General features: G+C 45.1%; 1 protein-coding gene across 2 annotated transcripts in view; it reads right to left on the reverse strand.

Annotated features, from left to right (window-relative positions):
• The window catches only part of PRLR (prolactin receptor), a 152,963-nt gene that overhangs the window by 30,483 nt on the left and 96,353 nt on the right, over positions 1 to 26,127 (reverse strand). For both annotated transcript variants that reach the window (XM_037063155.1, XM_037063156.1), the window contains exon 2: positions 11,800 to 11,860. The gene's annotated coding sequence lies outside the window, so the exon portion shown is untranslated. The remainder of the gene's footprint in view (positions 1 to 11,799; positions 11,861 to 26,127) is intronic.

Below are 26,127 nucleotides of genomic sequence, written 5' to 3' on the forward strand. Positions count from 1 at the left end.
TTTCTCTTGGGAGGAAATGAAGAGCAAGCATTCCAGGACCACGGCATTTTGGATATGAAAAGAGTCAACAGATCTAAATGAATTCTGATCCAACTTCTCACTCTTACATATGGGTCAACTGAGGCCTGGGAAGATGAAATGCCTTGGCCAAGTGCCTGCTGGGAGAGTTTTAGAGCCCTGAGACTGGGCTGTGTGCACGTGAGAGAAGGTAGACGAGCCTAAGGAAAAGTTCTCAAGAATGTGTCAAAAGCATTTTTCCNCCTATTGGCATTGCCTTTCTGGTTCCCTGATTATTTCTCTTGGGAGGAAATGAAGAGCAAGCATTCCAGGACCACGGCATTTTGGATATGAAAAGAGTCAACAGATCTAAACGAATTCTGATCCAACTTCTCACTCTTACATGTGGGTCAACTGAGGCCTGGGAAGATGAAATGCCTTGGCCAAGTGCCTGCTGGGAGAGTTTTAGAGCCCTGAGACTGGGCTGTGTGCATGTGAGAGAAGGTAGACGAGTCTAAGGAAAAATTCTCAAGAATGTGTCAAAAGCATTTTTCCTCTCAGATATTTTATTTTTTTCCTACCACCTCAGTTAGAATCCTGGGAGACCATTCACAGGAGTAGTAAAAACTTTTAGTATCCATCAGAATTTGGTTCTCTTTTTCTTTCTGGGCACACAAAGTTCACCCCATTGACTCCCCTGTCGTTATATGGGGTCATCTGATTAAGCTGTGGCTTTTGAAAGTGAGCAGAAATGATATGCTTCCAGTCTAGTCTTGGCCTTTAAAACATCTCACATATTTTCATTCCCTGTCTTTCTGCTCCTTCTGGCCAGAGGAAAATGAATTTGAGGATTTCAAGGTCCTAAGGGCTCAGGATAGTGAATGGATGGGAGGGTCACTGGTGCCCTGTGGATGCCCATTGGACTGTGACTGGGGTGAGAAATAAAGTTTTGGTGGTTAAGCTTCTGAGCTACAGAAAAGCTTGGGTGTGCAATGGCCAACCTTAGCCTGAGTAATCTGGGGACAGCCCACAGACAGCTTAGCTTATGTGTAACTGCTATGTTTCACCAAGTGAAAGAGCTGTGAATAAGGAGAAAACCTGTGACCCTGGCCTACTGCCAGTGTTCCATCCCGAATCCCGTCATCGAAGTCTTGGAGTGACCTCTGTCTTGCTTCCTCTACTTATTCAGCCCCTGCACACTGTCACATGAACACATGTTCATAGGCGTTGAACAACACTTGTTGGACGGCTGACTGAATATTTTTATCAGGTCGTATATAAAACATGTAATTGTGATTCACAGATCTGCTGAATAAGCACTTGACCTTGAGCTCTGCTTTCTGCAACACATTCTTCCTATCGATTGATAGGCCCTCCATATTTACTGAGAGATATGTTCTCAGACCTTATTACCTCAACAGAGCTGTTCATGTGCATTAATTTAAGCTTGGGGACAGATGGTGACAAAATCAACCGAGATGTGGTTGCTAGGTAAGTGTTTGAATAGTGATGTATTTCTGTGTCCCAAAGTAAGACAACTGCACTCAGAAGAATATAATGTTTAATATCTTAAAAGGCAAAGGCTATTGTCAATTATATAAGACTCTCCCTCTCTCTAAATTTCTTAATATGTCCACCACCCCATTATTGTACGTGGACAAAGATGTATAACAGTTGCTAGTCTTCTTGTGCCAGTGTATTTGCACATGGAAGTGGAGTGGGCCTATACAAATCTCTGCACATTTGGCCACCATGACATTGACCTGGAAGAGCCTAGTCCATCATTGTTGACTCACTGCTGTACAACAACAACATCATTCTTTGTACAACATTCAATTGATGGTATGTCTTCCAGGCAGTCCCCTCTGGGACCATCAAAGGGAAAACAATGATTGAGAAATCAATATCCAAGAGGTTCATTACTTTCTCCTTATCTTTGTAAATATACTTCTTGAAAGATTATCCATAATAATTTCCCATCCTTAGTCTGGTAGACATCTATGGTCACATTCCCATGCCTCTCAAGTCAGCTTTAAAAACAGAAATGAATTTTAATATTGCCACAAAACAATGTGATTTGGAAGAGAAGTTTGCTTCTTTGCTGATACCCACAGCTCTGTTAATTGCCAATTTATTTATAAGACAAAATACAAATGGTCTGGGGTGCTTTTCATGAGTGACTACAGAAGGAGCTAATCTGCACCTGGATTTCTGGATTGCATTTCTGAATGTCCTTGATTGCCTAAAAGACCCCATTATAATGCCCACCCTTTTGTTAAAGCTCTGGGTGTGTCCAAGCTCACAGAGCCCATGCGACCCACCGGGTCCATGTGGGAAGAGCAGCAGACAATGTTGACTTCAACCTCCAGTACCGATCAGGAGATTTCCTGCTGCAGAGAAGTCTCCTGAGCACACAGCAACACTCACGCGCTTACAGAATGGAGTGTGAGTACACCAGGTGTGACGGCCTCCAACAGGCAGCCTATTCTCTCTCTCTCTCTCTCTGCCCATCTGAAGACCACACCAAGCCTTTCGTCACTTCATGTGTTCACATGCTAGGCATCTCCGTCATGCCCTGCAAGGCTGTGCTCCCTGTTCAGTTGCTGTATCTTGTCCCTCTGTCTTCCTTCCATGCCCTTCTAAAATCCCCTCTGCAATTCCAAGCAATTCCCCTTTCAGACTCAGCTTGCCTGTCTCACTGACTAAAAATGCCAGGCTGATTTCTAGAGGAATTATAACTACCTATTCTCCAAAGTATACCCCGATGGGGGACTTGGCCCTTTCACCTTGTGGCATGTTAATCTTTACCTCCCCCACCCCCCAGAATGGCTCCCTTTATATACCAGAACACAGGTGCCAGAAAAAATGTGATTTCTCAGTATTGTTTCAAGAGCAGTGAGATCGGCACATAGTCATCCAACTAAAAGCCCAGGTGCCTCCTCATCCTCAGTTTCAGCTTTGGTCATGAACTTCCTTGGGTCTCCCAAAGGTGGGGGATGCCCTGCCTACAGAACACCCAGGACCTGGCCCTGTCTTAGAACTGACAATAAATCCTGATTTTTCTCTCTTTCTCTACACACCCTCCCAGGCTACACACTCCTTACTGATGTCAAGAACTGTGTGGATTAGTTTTTCTTCTGTATTCCTCATGCTTAATGCAAAGCTCAATGCGTAGAAGGTGCTCAATAAATGGTTTTGAATAAATGAAATTTATTGGATGTCAGTTGCATTTAGAGAGAAGTTGTCAATAATACTATTTTCCAAAGGGCTGTTAACTATTGGAACATGTGGTTGGGAGAGGTAATGCCTGTCTTGGGTGGTTTAAAATTTGGAAATAACAGCAGTGTGTGTTTTAATAGAATTTTCAATTTTGAAAGTTTTTTCAGAGAAAATATTTTATTTTATTCCCCACCCCCCTGCCATGTGAGGTTTCAGGATAGTGTTACTGAATTTGCAAATACCTCTGCTGTTCAGTGGTAGAGATTCGACCAGCACCTTGCCTTTTTACTAGATTGGTACAATCTTTCTAGAGGTAATAATTATTAAGAGCCTGAAAAATATAGATGCACTTTGAATAGAAAAGTAAGCTTCTATAAACTTATTCTAAACAAACAGATACGTGCAAAAAATAATTCTTTACAAAAAGAACTCCCTAGTGCTATTTATAAAAAGAGAAAATTGGAAAAAATCTAAAAATCAAATCATACAGGATTATTGAACTAGATCATTGTATGGGCATCCAGAGACTTATTATTTAATCTTTAAAATGATATAATAAAATTGTAATGATATTGAAACATTTGAGAATGAAAAAAACCTGGGCAGAGAAAATCAATGCATTTGACCTCGATTCTAATATATGTGTCCCCACGAATGCAGGGAAGAAAGACTAGAACTGTATGTGCAGCAACATATTAGCAGTAGTTATCTCTGGGAGGATGATTCTAAAATAAAAGTTACTGTTTCAGGGTCAAGATGGCAGCACAGGTAAACACGGCTTGCCTCCTCGTATTATAACCACATCCAAATTACAACCAAACTGCAGAACAACAATTGTTCATAACCGCCAGAAATCTAGTTGAATGGAAGTCCTACAATTATGGAATCAGAGAAGAAATCATACTGAGGCTGGTAGGAGTGATGGAGATGTAGAACAGGTTGGTCCCACACCCACGTGGGGCAGATATAAACTAGTAGGGGTATCTCAGGAGCCATGGGTTCCAGCCTCATACCAGGTTCCACCCCCACCCGCTGCCAACCAAGGGTTCTAGTGCCAGGAAGATAAATGTGCATAACTCTGGCTGCAAAAACCACTGGGGTTGCGTCTGTGGAAGACAGAAATTTCTGTAGTCCCAGGCAATTCCTTTTAAAGGGCCCACACACAGACTTATTCGGACTCGACCTCTCTGAGCTCCAGCATCAGGGAAGCAGCTTGGAAGGTACCAGGGGCATGCAGGGTGAACTGAAGCATCTGGCATCAGGATGAGAGCTGGGGGGAAGCTTTCTCCCAGAGGTAAGTGCTGGAAGAGGCCACTGTTCCTTTTCTGAGACCTCCCTGCACAGAGTGGGCAAGCGGACGCCATATCTGAGATGCTATCACTCTGGCTCGCACTGTTTTGCCCCACCCTGAGGATTCCTTAATGTTTGCTACAGGGAAGGGTGGTCAGGAGGATGGGCAAAAAAGGTGAAGGGAATAAGAAGTACAAACTGGTTGTTACAGAATAGTCATGGGGGTGTGAAGTACAGAATAGGGAATGTAGTAGCCCAAGAACATGTATGTATGACCCGTAGACATGGACAACGGTGTGGGGATTGCCTGAGGGGGTGCGGGGGTCTGAGTAGAGGGGCAAAGGAGGAAAAGCGGGGACAACTGTAATAGCATAATCAACAAAATAGACTTTAAATTAAAGAATAAAATTATTACTTTTAAAATAAAATAAACAATGACTAAAGTAAATAATATATACAGTTATTACTTTATAATTGAGGGGGGAAATCCCATAAAAATTTTACCACCACAAAAACAATCTCCTAATGAAAAGTGGCCATCTCATGGCACAAATGCATGGAAAAAGTTCCCACTAGGGTGCAACACAGAAATTGCTTTTTTGTGCTGCAGTGAAATCTTCAGTGGTTGCTGACAGCCAGCCTCCCCGTGCCAATTAGTGCGTGTGGCTGAGCCTGTGCCCCTCCTCCCGGGGAGTGAAGAGCGGGGGGCCAGCAGCTCGTGGCGCCCCACAGCCTGCTCCCTTGTTTTTGGGAATTCCCTCTACTTCTCTGAATCCCATTACTGTGTTCCTCTTAGGCTTATTTAAAATACTGAGGGGTGACTAGCCATCATTTGCCGTTAACCTTCTGACAAGTGGGCGAGAGACAATTTCATGGAAAAACTCCTTTTTCAGAACTTCAGAAAAGCATGTGGTCATCTTCTTACAAAAAAAAAGGAGTTTAAGGAGTTCACAGAGTCGTCTGAGCACTTGTTTCACTCTGGCCCTCAGCTCTGCTCATCCCCGGTATGCAAATGAGAGGGCCTGGAGCTTCAGAGGGTGGTGGGTGGAGGGGCAGCTGGTGGGCTCAGAAGTCTCAGCATCTCTGCCACATCTTGAAGCTGCTACGTCTTTAAGTCCCTCTCTCCCCTCACTAGGCTGCATCTTGTACCAGCACATCCTGTCTCTACCAGATTTAATCATCACCCTTTCTCACCCATGTACAATATGTTCTTTCAAACTTGCTTCTTCATTCAAAACTTCTGGCCTACGTATCCAGCCAGATAATTACTTGACTCTCTCACTGGCTTATAGTCACTCTTTTTGCTTCTTTCTCTTTTATTCAGCTTCCCTTAGAAGCCCTCTCTTAGTAGAAAAGCCACCTGTCCAATACAAAAACATAATGGCCAGTGTCCTCATTGAGGCTGGGTCTGAGAATGGAGCAGTGCAGACTCCTTGAGTGACAATGGGGAAGAGGAAGGGCACACTGGCTTCATCCCTTTTGAATGTATTTTCAGAAAAAGTCAGGATTGGCTTAGCGTGGTGGCTATAAAACCCATCCATCCATCTTTCCACCCGCCCACCTGTCCTTCCACAACTGTTCACTGAGCATCTGTGATGGGCAGGTGTGGCCAGGGCCCTGGGAGTATAGAGTTGTGCTAAAACAACCCTCCCGGTGTCTAGTCTGGTGAAGACAGAAGCCAGTAAGACACTTAATGTAAATGACACAAGTATTAAGAGGTGTCCTAAGAGCCAGCAGGTGGATCTGACCTGGTTAAGGAGGCGGGGCTTCCTTGGGAGGCTATCTCGGGAGTGAGGAGAGGAAAGCCCCTCTTTGTCCATTTATGACCCTTGTACAACTGCGTTTGGTAGGCACGGCTGGTGGCTCCTCCAACACTCACTTTTCCCTTTGTGTTTGCTCACAGAGCCCAGTGTTGTCGGCTGTCACCTGTCTAGTCCCAGGGCATGAGGAGCTGTCAGTCCAAGGTAACCATGGTAACCTCATTTACTGTTTGTCTGTGATTGGTGTAGGAGTGGTTATCCCTCCAGTTATGGCAGAGGTCTTCTGGGGTCACTGGGAAAGGTTTTCCTCCCTGGTCCAAAGAGCAAGGGTGGTGGGGAAGGCTCTTCCGGGTGCAGAGTCCGGGCCCAGGGTGGTGTTGTGAGTGACCAGTCAGACTCGGAACTGGTTTTCTCAGGACTTGGGTGTGTGTCACGTGCCCACTGTTGCAGACACTTTTAGCCAGGCATCTGGCTTCGGGGGTGCTCATTGAAGTTTGGCACAGACAGCTCAGTGGCCAAACAGATGAAACGGGTGTTCCCAACTCTACTGGCTTAGCGGCAGAGAAAGGCGGACGCTGACCGGGAAGTATTGGGTTGTTGCTATAAAGGGAAAAAACGAAGCGCACTGCCAGGGGTATGGCTTTATTGGGCCCATTTAAAGTAATCATTTTCGGTTTTGTCACTAGCCTCACTGTTGCTTTATTTATTTGATTATCTTTTTGTTTTTTTCGTTTCTGTTTTAGGGACAATGGCCGAGTCAGGGCTAGAGCTCACCAGAAGTGAAAGTTTAATGATCGCGTATCTGTGCTTTCATGCGCATGCTACGTGAAAGCAAATACCGGAATTTGATCTCCTATTTAGCCATGTACGCAAATGGCTCCTGTATGGTGAGAAATTCTTTCAAACTTGAGAATAAGCCATACACACAGGGTCAGGTAAAACTAGGTTTACAGTTGTGGGTATGCATAGCACAGTTTATTTCTGTATTATTATTTATTACTGTATTATTTTTCATACAAACAACTTTAAGCCTACTTTTGCCCTACCCTGTATATAGCCATGAACTACTGAATGTCCTGTTGGTGGACTAACCTAATCCAGTTTTCTGGATCCATGGTCCTTTTCTAGTGGGCAAAAACCACGGGCACGGTCCAGGGACTCGTGGTGCGGAGTTAGAGCCGTGGGGCCGAGGGAAGCAGAGCTCCCGTGTCTGTGCACAAGGAAGCAGACACAGCAGCTCTGGGACACAGGCTACCATGTGCGACTCTTCCTCTTCACCATCTCCTAGGGACCAGCCCTCTCGGGAAAAGTCACACCACTGTTCCTGCTCTAGCCAGGAGTCCGCTTTGTCCTCTTTCTCGGAAGCTCTTACAAGTCACTTGGGAATAGAGAGTCCGCGAGGGGTCTCCGTCGTGGACTTGGGCTAGGATGGGAAGTGAGGCTGCAGCGTGATCTGAAGGGAGGTCACGCCCTTTGGAGCTGACAGACCCCCACCAGAGTAACCCCCCACCACCTGAGAGAGGTAGTTTGGCCACTCATCAGTCGGACGGACTTTGGCCCTTCTTTCTGAGTAAGAATACTTTTTTCAATAGAAAGCATCAAGAGGGGCACATCTGTCCCGCTCCCCTCCCCCGATTACTGTGAGGGCGAGCAAATTAGTGCTGAGAGTGCTCCACCTCACTGCGAGTTCCGTGCAGCCGGGACCGGTGTTGTCAGGAAGGAGTGGCATCGCCCCTCAGCTCCTGCTCAGCTTCTCCGAGGGGAGCTCTGATTCCAGAAGGAGAAAGTGCTTCCTTTTTCCTGAATGTCTTCTCCAGTGGGAACTCCTGGAGCAGACTCTTGGGGGCTGACAGGCTGTTAGGTGCCACCAGGGTGACGCTTTCCCTTTGGCTGGAAGCCCAGTGACTCCAGTGTGTGAGTGAGGCTCCGCGAGCCCCTCTCAGCTCAAGATTGGAAGAGCGGTTCTTGCTTCACAAGAAGCCCACAGGTCTTAGGGGCCACGCAGTGGAGGAAGCAGGGCCCGCAGCCAGCCTTACTCACTTTTATTTTCAGTGTCGACACAAGGAGCTCTGTGGTGGATGGGGGCAAGTTTGCTCAATACTGGGCCCTCGGCAGAGCCTAAGAAGCTTGCCTTTGGTGTTGTTTCATTTTCTCTCTGCTATTCTCTTCTCTATCCTTCTGTACTGAGCTGGTGATTTTAGGCTGCCCGGCTCTCCAGAACTCTCCATGGCCAGCACCACCCCCTGTCTACACGAGTGACGCACAATAGAACTTTCTACGATGATGGAAATGTTCTCTATCTGCTCTGTTCAACCCGGTAACCATAGACACATGTGGCTGGTGAAGATCTGAAATGTGGCCCCAGTGACTCAGAAACTCAATTTTGTAATATTATTTAATTTGAACACATTTATATTAAAATTGACACACATGGCTAGTGTACTGGGTAGTGTGTGTCTGAGTTCAATACTGCAATCGTTTCAGTCTCTCCTGCAATCAAAACTAACCTGTCCTGTGTCTCAATTCTAAAGCCCTCTTCTTAGAAATGTACCAATATGCTAATCTGATAAGTAAATTCCTATCCATAAACTAATGTCTTATCTCTCTGAGATAAGCTCACGGACTTTGAAAAATACCATGCTTAGTCAAAACAGAGCCTCAGGTGGTAGGAGTTTGAAGGACTCTGGCAGGCTAGCAAGGCGGGTGAAAAGATTATGGGCCCAGAGTTCTAGGCTCACTTCAAAACATTCCCTGTGGATGGGAACACCCTGCCCAGAGCCTGGGGCTGCTTCTAGGTTTCCCCAGACTCTTTCTTGCAGGCTGGGGAGAGTTGAGGTCAAGATGTGCCGATGAGAGCCTGGGTAGTGGAGGTGGGAGGCGGGTTGGAGAGAGGAGAGCTGTAATGGGAAGAACCCAAAGGATGCCAAGCTCTTGCAAAAGAACAGGGCATGCCAGTCAAAGTGGCACTCCAATCCACCCTGGAGAAGAGGTGCCAGGGAGGGGTCATCGCCAGTGGGACAACACCGAAGGGCTAACTGTTCAAGGAGCCAAGAAACCAGACTGAAGGCGGCAGAGGGGACTGTGGTGCTTTTGACAGGGTCTCTGGCAGAACTGTATTTCTGCTCTTAATTCCAATCTCCGCTAATTTTAGGGAACTTTTTCTTTCTCTGTTTTTTTTTTTTTTTTAGATCTTATTTTTAGGGAGAAGAGAAGGGAGGTAGAAAGAGAGGGAGAAAAACATTAATGTGAGAGAGAAACATTGATTGGTTGCCTCTTATACACTGTCTGATTGGGACCAAACCTGCAACATAATTACGAGCCCTGACTGGGAGTTGAACCTGCAACCTTTCACTTGTGGGACAGCGCCCAACCCACTGAGCCACACTGGTCAGGGATAGAGACTTCTCTTCTTCTAAATTCTTTTGTGAGCATTGCTTTCTACCATACTGAGCTGTGTCTCTGTTTCTCATGGACGACCACACAGCTGCTCTCAGGTTCTTGCCTGTGTTTTCACAGGTAGCCCCTAGCACCAGAATCAGCCTTGCAGACCACACAGTAGGCTGGGTCAAGGTGGAGGAAAATGGTAGGTGGATGCTGGGAAAGGAGGTCAACTGTGGGCATGAGGGGCCCAGTTGGAGATGAGCAGGAAGAGCAGATACCAGCCCTAGAGCTTCGAGATTTACTCTCGGGGCCTCAGTTCACCTATTGGTACCTCGGGTTAATCTGCTACCAACACCTCACCCACTCTTCACTCTGGGGAATGGAAGAAGGGACTTCCAGTTAAGCCACTGCCTCGATCACATGCCTGCTTGTTTAAAAACCATCAGATCTCATCAAGTAAATAGGAGAGTAAGTCTCAAATCTTTTGTGCAGTTACATCGCTTACAAATAAGCACACAAAGAACAAATGGCAGCCAGGTCCCTCTGGTGCTTTGTAACACAGTTGGCACCAAGGGGCAGAGCCCAGAAAGGAGACAGAAACTTTGAGAAGCTGCCTGGATTGATTCACAGGTTGCAATGTTGCCCAATACTGCAGGGCAGGGCTGTTATGCCACAGGGTCCAGGTGCACCAAAGCTTTTTTGTGATTTATGGCTTCCATTCTGAAGGTGCTTGAACTATCTGCCCAGAACACTATCAATTTTAGCCCATTTGCATGAAAAAGTTTTTGCTGGGCTGTGGTTCTCCATGGGGGTACGTTTTTGTCTCCCACTTCCCATCCTGGGGGAAGATGTTCTGTGATGTCTGGAAACAGTGCATTGCCACTACTAGGGAGGATATCTCATCCTCCCTGAAACCTTGGACAATGCCTGAAGACATTGCTGGTGGTTACAAATGGGGTTGTGTTAGTGTCCTACTGGTATTTGGTGGGTAGAGGGATTGGAGTTGCTGTTAAACATTCTACAGTGCACAGTACAGTCCCCCGGACAAGGGAGTGTCTCGCCCAGAATGTCAACAGGACTGAAGTTAGGAAATTGTGGCCCAGAGGGAAAGCTCAAGCTTGGTTCCTGACCCTGAAGTGCCACATGGACCTTAAAGAACTGTCACTTTTTCAATGTTGGAAGACTAGAAAATACCCTGGGGCGGCCTCAGGAAATCCTAGCATAATTTTGGCTAGAATTCTCTCTGATCAATGACCTCATCAGTTTCATATTTTCATGAGTCCTGAAGTTCTTCTGAAAGGGGAGGGGTTCGCCCCCAGGGTTATATATGTCACATGGGTCAAGCAGGTCTGGGGGCAGTGTGACTCCCATTTTACTGTAGTCTGTGCAGAGGCAAGCCCCGAGGCTCAGTTCTCACAGATGGAGTCATAGTACGTCATGACCTATTCGTCATCTGGGCCTGGCATCCTAGGAAGGTGGAACTGGTATGAGGGGCAGTATGTGAGTTAAGTTCTTCTTATCCAACTCCAGCTCCACAATGACAATAGGGTATTGGGAGGGTGGAGGAGGGGAGAGGAAACCACCAGCTTTCGAGAGATAAGCCAACAGACTGTGACCGGGGCTCAGGGGCTCAAGGCCGGGAAGCGATCTTCCTTGAGGATGGCTGATGAGGAAGACCCACAGCCTGTCATGGACAAGTCTTCCCGTGAAGTATGTCAGCAGGTGGGGAGGGAGGCGGGGAAGGGGGCTCGGAAAGCTGTGGCAAGAATTAATGTAGAACTACTTGGGAAAATACAGGCTGACACAATATTCCTTCATCTCATTTTAAAAATAACACAGTCATTGTTGAAAGTCTCTCAAGTACAGAAAAATATAAAGAGAAAATAACAATCTCCCCTAATTGCACCACTAGGTGATATCAGCTATTAATAGTTTGGCATTTTCTCTGAGAAAAACAGAGAATGGTTTTCTGAGCAGTGCAAGCCGGGGCGATTGAAAAGGCCTTCGAGAGGAGCCAGTGCAACAATGTGGACGTTGACCGGTTTGGAATGCTCCTCTCTGGGAGCCGAGAGAGTGAGGTCCCTGCCCCTGCCTGAATCAATGTTACATCAGGACCGCGTGCGAGAGAGCCAGGTGATCAAGTTCCCCTTACCGCCAGGTTCATGTGCAAATCATCCTTGGTGTTCACCTCCATGAAGACAAGAGCTCTTTAGCTGAAAGAGAAAATGATTCATTTTAGCTCAATGATGAAAAAAGAGGAGACGTCATTTCTGACTCACTTTGCAGCCCCAGCCTGCCCCAAGTCACTGCAGTTCGGGGACAGGCACACGGCGGCTCGAGCGTTTTGGAATTACTTTCCTGACAACTTCATTATGATGTAATTTCACACTTACAGAAAAGTTGCAAAATGGGGTAAATAAACGCCCCATAGACTCTCTACCCAGATAGCCCAATTGTCAATAATTTGCTACATTTGATTTACCATTCTTTTTCTTTGCCGTACGTACAGATTATTCTTTTTTTTCTGAATCTTTCGGGAATAATCCTTAAATAGTTCTGCATGTTTTCTTTAGAACAAGGACATTCTCTTGCATAAACACAGTGTAATGGTTAAAATCAGAAAATTAACGCTGATACAGTACTATCATCTAGTCTACAGATCTCGCTGCAATGTTGCCAGTCATCCTAACTGGGATTACAGTCTCTGAAACTTGGCCCTGGAGACCTTGGCTAAAATCTATTCACGAATCCAGCCACCGTTATGGCTGAATTGGGAATTTGGCCAAGTTTGATTCTGTCTCCTGGGTTCACATGAGCGTTGGCAGAAGACTTTTTGAAATGTGAATAACTTTGAGTGAGGACAGGACTGTTCACTAGGCTGTTGGGTATGAGCCCATCAGTAACTGTTGCTCCTACCTTGCTCCTTCCAATACATCTGGTTCTCGGTTTCACGTAAGGCATTTTAAACTCAGGGGACTGACTGGCCCTGGTCTGTGAAGCACAAGGTGGCAAATGCTAATAGTATAGACCTGAGTTAGAACAAAAATGGTTTTAGGACTTGAATCCAAAATAAGCTTGTGTATGTCTGCTGTTACTTGTTGCTACATTTGATTTACCATTCTTGTTCACTGCACAGGGACAGCAATTCCTGATTTAGTAGTGAATTTCGTCTTGCACCTTACAATGCAAAAGTAAACAATCTAACTAGAGTAGTACACCAGACAATGCTTTCAAATAATTTCTGCCCTCAAGATCCAGAATCCTAGAGATTATATCACTTGAAGAATTGAGTCCTGAATATTCTCTAAATTCAGTGGAGCTGACGGAGAGGAAGTGACAGACAGGAGGCTGGGAGCGCTACCAGTGGCTTCAGGCTGCCAAGCACGTCTCTCCCACACACCCCACTCCCCCAACAGCCCCGCTACTGGCCTAATGAATGGAAAGCCCAGACATCTTTGCAGTAAAAGCCTGTGAGATGATGAGGACCATTTGAGAACAAGACAGTCAGCCCCAAGGTATTTGGTAATGAGGCATCTGTCAAATCTACAGCTTGTAACACAAATGTCTGGGGCAGCTTTCTCAGAAGCCACCATTTTTTTCTCCCATAGAATTCAGTGATGCTGAATTTTTCATTTTAAAAACTCTGAACATCCTAGAATATATTTTAGATTCTGGGAATCATTTCAGGGCTCAAAGCCCTCTCTTTGATAATGTCCTGATTTTGCTCAGTACAACACCGGCTCTGCTCTGTTACTTTCTAAATAAAAATCCAAACTCTTTTTGCGCTCTTGCGGGATACCAGAGGGGGTCAGCAGAGGCTGGGGAAGGGTGCAGAGGGAGGGGGTCCCAGGGCGAGGGGAGCAGTGGAGAGTCTGGGAGGCAGAGCCGAGGCCATGAGAGCTCCGGGCAGGAGGACGTAAAGGAGATCAGAGTCCTTTCATTCATTTCTGCAGGCCTTGGGCTCACTTCATTCATATGTCACTTGTCATTTAAAAGATGCCTGACGCACCATTTAGCTCTTGTCATTTTCTGCCCCAAATTGTGCACCTACTCTTGCTCCCTCACTGTGCCCTGTGGGGCTCACCCCTGCGGCTCTCTTGGCCTCCGGCTCCCAGTGGGGTTCCAGCCACGTGAGCTGAGGGTGGGAGAAAACACAGCAAGGGGACTGTTGCCCTTGCTCCCCGCCTTCCCCGTGGCTCAGCTCCGCCAGTGCCTGTGCCTCCACCACCACAGCCCCTGCTGGGCGGCCTCTCCGGCCCGCATCGAGTCCCAGCAAAAGCCCTTTCTGCCCATTTCCCTGTAAGAAAAATTCCCTGCCCACAGGTCTGTAAATGGCCTTTTTATTCTATTTTCTTAAGAATCTTGGCTGAATCTAGCATCTTATTTCTGCTGACCCTGATGATACAGCCCTCATCTGTATGCAGAATTACTTCCTGATTGCTCTGGACCAGCTGGAGAGGTGTAAATTTCTGTACATAGTTTCTGACACAAGACACCACCAAAGTGGGGGGTGGGGTGGGGTGGGGTGGGAGGGAAAAGGCATAATTTAACAGAAGCTCTTGGGAAAAAATCTCAGAGATTTAGATTTAGTATACATCATACTTGAGTGTATGAAGTACTTGAGTCAGGGACCAACAAGATCACTGGCCTAGTGACAGCAGAAGCAACTTGAACGGGCCCTATGTTGTTTCTTACAGGACACAGAGTGGTTTTTCAAAGACAACAGAACAAAACTGCAAGTCATGTAGCCCAAGCATGTGCAAAGGAGAAAGTGTTGCCAGTCACACCCAGAACCAAACTTTCTCCCCACTGTGGAGCCGAAGGACCAGGACGTGACCGGAGTCTGAGTGCTGGGACCCCTTTCAGAAGAGAAGGGTCCGTGCAGGAGGACCTGTGCTAAAGCCCCTTACCACGTCTTAACATAGATGGTCAAGTTCTAATGACCCTCCCGGAGAAACCTGCCCCACCAGTGCTTCTGCATACCAGCCCGTTTCTCCTAACCCCTTAAAATTCACCCCAAACCCTTGAACAGAGAGACAGATGTGAGTTTTGCCTCCTGTCTCTTCCCTGGTCACCTTTGCAATGAAGCAGTTCCTATGTCGGGCAGTGAGTCCTGCTGTGTACCAGCCACATCCTGGGGAGAGAGGTGTCCCGACAAAGGAGGTGAGAGGGCTCTCTGTCCTGCCTCCTCCAGCTCCTCCTGAGAGCTCCAGGCTCAGGCTGGGCTTCCTACTTCCAGAGAGGACGTGCTAGTGGTCTCTGTGTGTTTCGAGGAGGTCTGTCATAGAGGGCAGAGGTCAAAAAACTTTTCTTCAGGGCGCACAAAGAGTAAATATTTTCAAGGTGCACAAAGAGTAAATATTTTCGTGGTCCTTGAGTTCTTGGTTGTAACTGCCCTGCCACAAACAATATATAAGTAAACAGGCTTGGCTGTGTTCCAATTACCTCTCTTTACAAAAGTAAAGGGTGGGCTAGGTGTGGCCTGCGGGCCTCACTTTGTTGACCTCTGACACAGGGGGAAAATGGCTTTATTCTGGGTGTGTTCAGAAGGCAGAAGTTGAATCAATGTGTCAAAATCATACTGTGCTCATTTTAAGGAGGATCTTTTGAACGGTGATCACTCTTCCCCAATAGATCGAGCTATTTCATGAGGCAATAGGTTTGGTGTCCTTGTAACAATTCAAAGAGAAACTGAGTGTTGTAGAATAATTTTCTGCAAAGCATGGAGAGCACATCAGATGAGGTGGAAGGTAACCATGCCTAATACTCATGTCCACTCAGCAAGGGCTGCAAACGTAGTCAGTCTTCTGGAGTTGATGTTCCTAGAGGGAAGGGACTGAGTCGTATCTATCCTTGTATCCTGCCCACCCCTGAAAGCCAACCACGGGGTTTTCAGCGTGGTGGGTGTGGCCAGCACACATTTTATCCACTTGGCTCTCTAAGTAAAATCTTGCTTACAGATTAATTAAACTAATTTGCCTTTAGTACAGTCACCACTACTCATTGTATTAAATTGGTTCAGTTACCTCTAGTAACTTTCAATGTTTGAGGATATTCACTGAAAATAATAGACATAAGAGTCATCATTTACCAAATTCTGAAAATATGCCAGCTATTGTGCTAAGAACTTTACATACATTATTTTTTCTAATTCTCCCCCCAAATCTATGAGGTAAGTACTATTACTACCCCCATTTTACTGATGAGGACATTGAAATTCAGAGAAGTTTTATAACTGGGCAATAGCACAACCAACACTCCAACTGGGATCTCAAACTGGGATCTGTTTATGCCAAATGCTTTGGTCCAATCACAACTCTACCCTGCTATTCATTCATTCATTCATTCATTCTTTAACAAATGCTGATTGGCTGCCTGCTATTTGCCAAATACTGTTTTTTTTAAAGATTTTATTTATTTATCTTTAGATGGGAAGGAGAGAGGGAGAGAATCATCGATATATGGTTGCCTCTTGTGTGTCCCCTGCTGGGAACTGGCCTGCAGGGAAACTGCCCGCAACCCAGGCATGTGGCCTGACTGGGAATTGAACCGCAGTCCTCTGGTTCGCAGGCCTGTGCTCAATCCACTGAGCTACACCAGCCACGGACAAAGACTGTTTTATGTGATGTGAATATGAATAGTTCAAGTCCTTGCTCTGAAGGAACTTGCATTCTTGATGGGATAGTAGGGGTAGAGATACCTACCACTAACATCAAGAAGGAATTAAATAATAACTCATTAGAGGGCACCAAGACTAAAAAAGATAATAAATATCTCTTGTCCACACTAGAACTTCAGGGATAACTTTCATTGATGAATTTACCAACGCGCTTTCTTGTGTACTGGCATTAGCCCAACTGTGGCCCTTAGTCCTGACAAATTGTCAGAGACTTTCAGAGATTCAGAAGGAAGCTCCAAGCATTTTGACAACTGACACAGCTCATGTCTGGCAGATTTGTGTGTGAAGCCCTTGAAGGGAAAATGAGCCGGTAAGGCACTCCGGAATCATTCTTCAAATTAGGAGACCAGAGGCCACAGAAGGGGAAGGGTAGAAACAGCCAGTTCAGTTAACACAAAAAATAAATAAGAAAAAAAGAACTCTTCTTCTCTTTCCTGAAATAGTGAAATATGAAGAGACGAATTCTATCTTCCTGCCTCAAGTACCAAAAGTTAATATTTTTGACAAATGCTACAATGTGGAGAATGTCTGACCCCATACGAGGCTGAGGCAAACACCCCAAAGTGGGTCAAAGGAAGAGGCCTTGGTTAGAGGACGTGCAGTACCCAGAGTGGAGGGAACCGTAGGGAAATTCCAAAACCTTGACTGAGATTGAGATCAAGATTGACTGAGAGAAAGTAGGAGTGCCAGGGGTCAAATAGTGTAAGCAAAATAAATGATCAGATCCAACAGACAAGTCCTGGCTGGGAGTGGGAGACAGAGCCCCAAGGTCAGGGGCTGAGTAAGCACAAGCCCTGAAGAGGGAGTGAAAGAATCCAGGACTTTGTGTTCTTTTGGGTGCCAAGGGTAAGGGGTAGGTGTGGATGGCCTAGTTAAAGGAAGAAATGGAGAACTAGTTGTAATACTTTTGCAATTCCAGAATTCTTTTAGTTAGTGGATTGCAGTGAGTTTCAGATTATTAAGGATTTACAGCATTAGCCTAGTCTTACTTAAGAAAAAATGGCTGAAAAACAGAGAAAGATAATTAGTTAGCATTTATCGATTGCCAGACACTGTTTTTGAGCACTTTACTGCATTGCCTCATTTGATCTTCACAAGTACATTTTGACAACCACACTTCTTAATAGAGACCTAATTAAAAATGATTAAAACATAAGTGGCATTTGGCTATAAAATGTGGCTGGAGACAAGTGCTAGTCATTCATTTGTCTGCTCCCAGGTTTCTTCAGCCACTAGTTATTGAGCACCTAATGTTTGCTGGGTGCTATTTAGGGTCTGTGCATGGATGGTTTTATTCATTTCATTGTTGAACAGTGAGGCAGCAGAAGGAACCAGGGATCGTAAGTTGGAAAACCTGGGTTCCTTTTCTGTCTCTGCCTCTGCCTGTAACTGGTCCTGTGGTGCTTTGATGTGTCACTTCGTTCTCTGCTTAATGTCCTCCTAAAGCAAGGAGCTTGAGGTTTTTTAGAACTTTATGTTAAGGTATAGAGTGGCTTCACAGTACACTGCAATTTATAATGAAGGTTCACTTATATACTACTATTATTTTCTTCCACCCCAGTTGGGTAAGTAATAATATTTATTACAAAGCTTTAGAGTGAAGATTTGTCCAGGCTTGAACCAAGTTTCTCTGTTCTTTCCACCTAGAATCCTCTGCCTTCTGTGCCTGAGTTCATGCTTAATTTCTGGAAGTATTACAAGAGAATTGGGTGAAAAGAAAGTAGAGATCCAGGAGATAGAGAAGACAAGGAGAAGCCAAGAATAGAAAGGAAGATGTGCCAACCCACAGGGGCTGGGTGTGCTGTCTCTGAAGCCATTCAAGACTCTTGTGATCACCAAGTGTTTCCAAAAGCACCAGAAGAGAAATCCTCTATCTGGAGGAAATGACATGGAAACAAATTCAACTTCCATCAAAAGGCAGTGAATTGCCTTGCTGGGTATTTTGCTCGCCCATTACTAGGTAGAGAAATACAATGAATGGGTCATGTTATAAGGCAGAAGGCCTAGACTCCAGAAGAAGAAGAATTTCTTAATGACTATTATGGCCCAAGGATGAAATGAGCCACTCAGGTAGGAGACAAGCTCCTGTTACTGTGGATGGTTCGGCAGAGACCACGTGAAACCCTAGATGAGTCAGCAACTTGGACCAGGACTGGAAGACCAGTGGGGAGGGTTTCCATTCTGAGATATTATGGCTCTTGGAGACTGGGGGCTTACTATTTAAGCTGCAGCCTGGGATCCCTACTTCAGAGCTTAGATATTTCTGCAGTCATCTGCTAGGAAAATTCGAGGCCATTTTCCAGGCCAATTCAAGCTAAAGTCCTCAAATTATTTCTTTCCAAAAAGTTACTTATACAAGTCCTTGGCAGAATACTCATTCTGACCTGGTGTTGGCATTTCTGACCTCTCATCCTTGACAAATATCCTGGGTAGGAACTTCTCTAGAGGCCAGAGTTGAAACCAGAGTAGACTGTTGGGGACTGCCCTGCCTGGTTTCAGGAGCTATAAACCCCCCATGGCAAAGGCTGAGTGAGCGACCTTTGGACAACAAGCCACTAAGGAGACAAAGCTTATCTCCCTGGCAGGAGCACTGCTTCTGCTCCTTTTTCCGTAACTGGCCCCCAATGCTTGGCTAACTAATCAGTTAGCTAACCAATGCTTGGCTAACTAATCAGTTAGCCAATAATGGTTAAGATCACCTAAGCGGGGAATCACCTGAGCCAGGCATGATCACGTGGAGGCCCCAGGGAAGGACTTGGGGGGCTATGGAGAAAGGGAATAATGGATCCTCGGCCCCCAGCTTTGATGAAGCCTGAGTCCTCAGTATGTCTGTGAGAAGTCTCTCAGAATTCTTTGTCTCTCTGCCTCTTCTGCCTGACTTGAGCCTGAAAACAATGACAGGGGGTGGTGCAGCCTTGTGCTGGGAATGGCTAGTTCTCTGAGTGATGTGGCATGAGAAAGAATTCCTAACAATCCTGAGAAGGCTGCTTTGCTTAGAATACTTTTAGTTAAATGATAAAAAAAGTGAGTTTATGTTCCCAAAGTTCTGTAGCCTTTTAGCTGACAGACCTTGATTTAGAAGAAGCCCTAATGGTTCTTTGTATACTATCTACTGTTTACTGCCTGACAATGATTAATAAGTTGTACCTGAACTCCTGTGCAAAAAAGCCAACAAAAAAGCCTGTCTAGGCAAGGGTCAGTACGTTCTCTCTCCTTTTGAGAGAGTTTCCAGGTCGCTCCAAGACACTGTCCCCTTGAGAGGGTGGACAGGCCATTCTGAGGCTCTCCCCTTGAGGGAGTAGCCATGCCGTCCCTTTCCCTCCACAGGACTCGGTAGTCCGTGTGAATCTGTCTCGTGTCTCGTCCGTGACGCCGCAGGCACTGCTGGTCAGTTTCACATTGAAACTCTAGTCTCACCATTTGACAGACTCACAGGGTTGCTTTCACGTTTGTCCAGTGCCCTTATTTTCCCAAGTATTCTTCTATCTACTAGATTTACCAGAAGCACATGGGTCAGTTGGTATTCTCTGAGAGTAATAATTATTACAAGAAAAGGTATATGGAAGTGCTTTGTCACAGCAAAGCACCCAGAAAGGCTAGAGGTTTTATTATTGTTATAGCTTGCTCAAGGTCACAGTACAGCAGAGCTGTATCTGAATCCGATGACTTCAAATCCTTTTGGGAATTAGCGTAAAGTAAATAAAACGTACTACTATAATTTCAGAAGAACCAAAGTCTAGGTCTCCTTGATTGACTAGCAGAGAAGGGTAGAGTTTAGAGCTGAGGTTTTCAAGAACAACAGTGACAAATCAAGATCACTTAAAAGCGGAGTGGCTGTTGCAGCCACTGAGTAGCCACAGTGTGAATGTGAGTGTGCACGGACCGATCAGGGCATCTGCACGGGGGCCGCCCTCAGGGTGAGGTGGCCACTAGCAGTGGACCTGAAGGATGTAACTCTCTGCTTATGTTGGTTCAGAGACTACAAATGTTAGCCAGAGAAGCCTGTAGCATCTACAGGCTGAGTTATAATCCTAATTAGAAAGGACAGCAAAACAACAACCTCCAAGAGATGAAGAGGCATTGTCCAGAATTCTTAAGGAATGGCTTAAAAATCGCCCCCAACTGATTGCAATATTAAGAATGTTCTTAAAATGTTACCTTTTGTTCTGATCTCCAAATCCCCATGAGGGAGTCTATGAAAAGGCTCCTTAAGCATCTAAGCCTCTAATACTGTAAGCAAGGAAAAAATACACCCTTTTAATTAAAAGAGAAGGTTATTATGATGTGGTCATCTGAATAAAACACACCTTTTTACCTAGAAATATAAAAGAATAAATATTTTCTGGTTTTAGTATCCAAGGTTTAGGATTATTTATGATTAGCAGTTGAAATTGTTCCTATTTTACACCGCGTCATCCTGAAGGCTGTTTAGATAGGAAAGTTAGGCAGAAAATATGTTTTCGTTTTCCTGTTACTTCAGGCAGTTGGGGAGCATCTAAATGTCATTTGTCTCTGGCCCTTGAACTGTTTTTCTCCCTTGCGTGTTGGGGAACACAGCTAATCACTCTGGTGGAGCAGCAGATTACTAGTACATGTTGAGGCCGACGCTTCTGTTTTCTAGTCTGGTTGTTTGTTGACTATTCGATGTAGCCTTTTTTAGGGGGAGTTGAACTTGGTAGAGTGACAACTGGGCTTCTGTTTGCTCTCTTGTTCCCAAGGTTAATTTGAAAGTGTGGTTGGTGGGCGAGTGGTGATGGTAATGGGAACATCTCAAATCATTAGGTTGAGAACTGGAATATCCACAAGGGCAGAATGGACGAAGTCTCCAGCTGACAGAAATGTGTCCATGAGCCTTCTTTAGCCTGAGAGTGGCCCATTCAGTTTCTCTAGTCCCCATAAAGCCGGGGCTCTGGCTCCCCAGAACCAGGAGGATAGATCATCGAGCCAGATGACTGGCTTCACTGTGAGCTTCCTTAAGCCTGCATTTGTTCCAATGGCTTCATTCCAGGCTCTCCTTTTTGTTTTCTGCTCGTAGGTTTTGCTGACATCATTTTCTAAAGAAGCCCCATTGCCTCAACCATTCATTTTTATTAATACAGATTTGTGTGTTGGTCCAATGGAGGTGTGAAGGATTTTGAACCAGAACAAAAGGTGTACATCCATGCCACTCAGGCCGTTTTGTAGCCGTGTGATCTGAGGAAGATAAGTTCCTTGAAACTCAGTTTCTCCCACTATAGAGTGGGAATGCCTTGAGCTACTTCTGTGGAGTATTGTAAGAATTCAATGCACAGTATCCAGGGAATAGCAAACTCATTAATATATGCTAAAGATATTAACAGTTCGTATCAATTGCACCTTTGTTGTGTCCCAGCAACTATGAGCATCCTGAAGGAATCTCCAGGAAATAAAAACCATTATTACTTCACTCTGCTGGCAGGAACCAGAGAGATGGGTTAAGCACTTGCCCAATATCCCAAAGATAGGAAATGTTTGTGCCAGGATTCCAAAGTCCTCAGTCTGGCCACTACTCCCCGTGGAAAAAGAGTGGGCAGGGAGGGTTTTGGCACCTTGAACAAGAACTGCTTCGATGCGACGGAGACCAGAATGACAACAGGCTTGGAGGGGGGCAGGTAGGGGTTGGCGAGACTGAGACAAAAGGAAAAAGGAATCACGGACATGGACAACAGTGTGGGATTGCTGGGGGGTGGGGGCACGAGGGGACTGAATGGTAATGGGAAAAATACAATACAGATAGAAATATATGGATCCTGAGGCAACTTCTAAGACCAGTGGAGCCCTCTCTGCTTCCCCGCCCTCTCTCGTCTATACTGCCTCATTCAGACCTGAGCCAGAAGCAGGGACAGACAGAAAGTGACAACAAACAGGGCAATGCTGCCATCAGACAAGACACCTAGCAGACCAGCTATGGAGCTGGGTCTCACACTCGGCAGTGAACTTGGCTGAACACACAAAGGCAAGTGCTGTGTTCCATGTGCATGTCACTAAAAAGGCTTCATATGCTCTAAAGTTATTTCATTAGAAGGAAGGAGTGAACACACTTAACTACAGATCCATCCTACTTAGATAATTAGAAAACAGAAATACAAATAGCATGACCTTGGTACACTGTTCAGTTGGCCAAAAAGTTAGTTTGATTTTTAAGTAAAAAAAATGAGGCATATTTTTCATTTTCACCAATAAACTTTATTGAACCATGATTCACTGTTTTGTTCCACTACCTTCTGCCATCTTTCAGGCAACTTCATAATTCCACCTTCCCAAAACTTTTTATCTTTTTGAGCAAAGAACTGTTCCAGATGACTTTTTCAGTCTTCTCAGGAACTGACATTTTTTCCATGAAGAGAATTTTGTAAAAACTGAAATAAATGGAAACCTGAAGGTGTAATGTCTGGTGAATATGGTGGATGAATCAGAACTTCCCAGCCAGGCTGTAGGAGTTTTTGCTTGTCGTCAAAGAAACATGTGGTCTTGTGTTATCCTAATGGGAGGTTATGCGTTTTCTGTTGACTAATTCAGGGTGCTTTTCATTCAGAGCTGCTTTCAGTTGGTCTAACAGGGAGCAGCGGTACTTGTTGGAATTAATTGTTTGGTTTTCTGGAAGGAGCTCATAATAGAGGACTCCCTTCCAGTCCCACCACCTACACATCACCTTCCGTGGATGAAGACCGGCCTCGGTGGTGGTTCATTTCGCTTGACCATGATCTCCTCTGTTCCACAGTATTGTACAGTATCCCCTTTTCATCGCCTCTCACAATTTGTTTTAAAGAACGTTGTCATTATGTTTAACTAGGGAATTGCATGTAGAAATACAGTCAAGAAAGGTTTTTTTGGATTAACTTAAGTGGAATCCAAACATCCAAGTGATTAAAATAACCAGACTGATGCGAATGATTTTCAATGCTTGATTTGGGTATTGAGCTGACTATCTCCTGTGGGCTACAATGTTGATTGTTCTCAATTAACATCTCGATTTGATCACTATCAACTTTACCTGGCCTACCTGTTCCTGGAGCATCGTCCATCAAGAAATCGCCAGCATGAAGCTTCACAAACCACTTTCAACACATTCGATCAGTCACAGCACCTTCTCCGTACACTGCACGGATCTTTTTTTTTTTTGTATTTCAATTGTGTTTTTAGTTTTCTTGAAATAACAAAGCATAATGTGCCAAAAATGTTGTGTATTTTCCTCCATCTTCAACGCTAAAATGGCCACACAAAAATTCAGTGATTTTGATAAGTTTAAAAAAATGCACGCTGATATGACAGCTGTCACAATACAAGCTAACAAAATTGCTTCAAATGAAGTTAAAGACAACTAAACACTCCTAGAACCAGCTTATGGGAAAACGGAATGGACTTTTTGGCTAATCCAATATTACCACTGGGTCATTCTGCAGACATCCACTCTCCACAAACTGAAAGTTAGTATTGGTAGCAAAATGCTACCAATTCAAATTCCCTTGAATCCAAGATATTAAGGCAGCAACTGTTTTATTAACTCATACCTGTAGCTGACAAGATATTCAACTCAGATAATAGAGGTCATGGCAACTTGCTCTTTTAATTAAAATGCCACTATGTTGTCCATCAACTATTAAATGAGTAAGCAACATGTGGTATACCTTTACAATTAAGTTTTTTTCAGAAAGAAGAAGGAATAAAGTACTGATACATGCCACAACATGGGCAAATCTCAAAAACATTACCCTAATTGAAAGAAGCTAGTCAAAAGACCACACATACTATGATTCCATTTATATGAATTGCCCAGAAAAGGCAAATCTACTGAAAGAGCAGGTAGATTCATGGTTGCTAGGGCCGGGGGGTTGGGGAGAAAAGAAACGGAGAGTGACTGCTAATGTGTATTAAGTTCCTTCTTGGGGTGATGACATGTTTTAAAATTAGATTATGACGATGGTTGTAGAATTCTACAAATATACTAAAAACACCAGAATCCAAGAAGCCCTGTGACCTACTCCATGGTGCTGCAAGCCAGGCAAAGTTTGAAGGCTTGCTTTAGAACGCAGAGGGCCCAAGGGCTCGCTAGATTTACCAAGAGTGCCTCATAGGTTTGTTCCTGGCTCGGCATCTTCAGTGAGCAGCTTCGCTGAACACCCGCCTGTTTGCTGATTACTTCTTGGCAAGCTGCCTCTTCAGGCAAACTAATATTCGCCTGTGGTTGATAAGGCCCTTACTGTTCCCCCGCCATTGCAAAACAAAATAAAATAATGATTGGATAACTTGCCTGTGGTGGTGGTTGAATTTGTTTGGTTTGGCTTAGTTTGGCTTGCAGCTTACCTGCAACAGAATCGAAATGGCTAGATTCAAAAGCAGCTGTGCTTTCGGCAAAGCGGAACAAATGAGCCAGGCAGAGTGGGGAGGACTGGCGGGGCCAAGGCCAACACCGCAGGGGAGCTCCGTGGTGGGGAGGGGGGAGTCATGAATTCTGAGCAGCCCTTTCTACTGCAAGCTTGAGTCTGCTCTGGCACCTCTGGGTTGGCAGGCAGCATCCGATGACTTGGCTTCTGTAAAGCATGTCTGGAAAGATGGAACATGTATTTCTGAGGGGCGAGAGCTGGCCATGCAGCTTGGGCAGTTCTCTCAATCCTTCTCGCCAAAAATCACTTTCCAGACAGAAGTGGAATTTTAGCTCTAAAACAGTGTAAAGCCAGGAATCTGGCCACAACCCAGGACACAAGTAGAAACCTTGCAATGTCTTTTATTTTCTGCTATGGGTTGAATTATGTCCCCTCAAAGGAGATATTAAAGTCCCCCATTACCTGTGAATGTGACCTTCTTTGGGAATAGGGTTGCTGGAGATGGAATTAACTAAGATAAGGTCATATTGGTAAGGCAGGCCCTTAACTCACTGAGACTAGTGTCCTTATGAGAAGTAGGTAAGAGACACCCAGAGAGGGTGACATGTGACGACAGAGGCAGAGATTGATGCAGCTGCAAGCCAAGGGACAGCAAGGATAGACAGCCACCACCTGAAGGCAGGACAAGTTCTACTCAGAGTCTGAGAGGGAATATGGCCCTATTGAAACCTTGATTCCAGACTGCCAGGCTTTGAAATTGTGAGAAAATGAATTTTTGCCTTAAGCCACCCAGTTGTGACACTTTGTTAGAGCAGCCGTAAGAAACTAATAAAGTTTGTATTGGGATAGGCTGTGTATGCTTGGTTAAGCCCTTACTGTAATCAATTCACACTTCTTTTTATGAACCAACTTAAAATTTGATTGCATTTTTAATCAGTGAAAATAGCACACACCCTATTCTAGTGCCACATCATGTCCCCTTCCAGTGGGACAGTTTTCTAACGTCCTGTAAGAAGCCAGTGATGGTGTTCTGAACTCACTGTCCTGAGGTCTGGTTAGTTTTATTTAAAGAGAGCTCTAACTCCTTGAGGCTTTAAGAACGATTAAGGAGACTTGGATGCTGGACAGGTGCAAAAACCCCACAGGACATATGGTGTCAAGAGTGCACTTACACTCTGGCACTTCCCCAGCAGGAGTGGAGGGCGGTGCGGCAGGGGGTGGTGGTGGACCCTCCGCCTTCAGCGCTCATTCTGGCTTTGATGTTGTTACTAGCGTGCATCCCAGAAAGGGATGCCACCAGAACCTCTTGGGCCCCCTGTTTTCTTCAGTAATGTTGTTTTCAGTTTACTAACCCAACCATCATGAAAGAAGGAAAGATAAATTAATTCAATCTACACAGCTCAGACCATCAGAAAAAGCTTCCCGCAGCCTCCAGAGCAGCTAGTCTCTTAGCCCTGTG

The sequence above is a fragment of the Sturnira hondurensis genome, unplaced genomic scaffold, assembly GCF_014824575.4.
Source record: "Sturnira hondurensis isolate 20B ecotype Veracruz unplaced genomic scaffold, ASM1482457v3 Scaffold0014384, whole genome shotgun sequence".
Classification (NCBI taxonomy): domain Eukaryota; kingdom Metazoa; phylum Chordata; class Mammalia; order Chiroptera; family Phyllostomidae; genus Sturnira; species Sturnira hondurensis.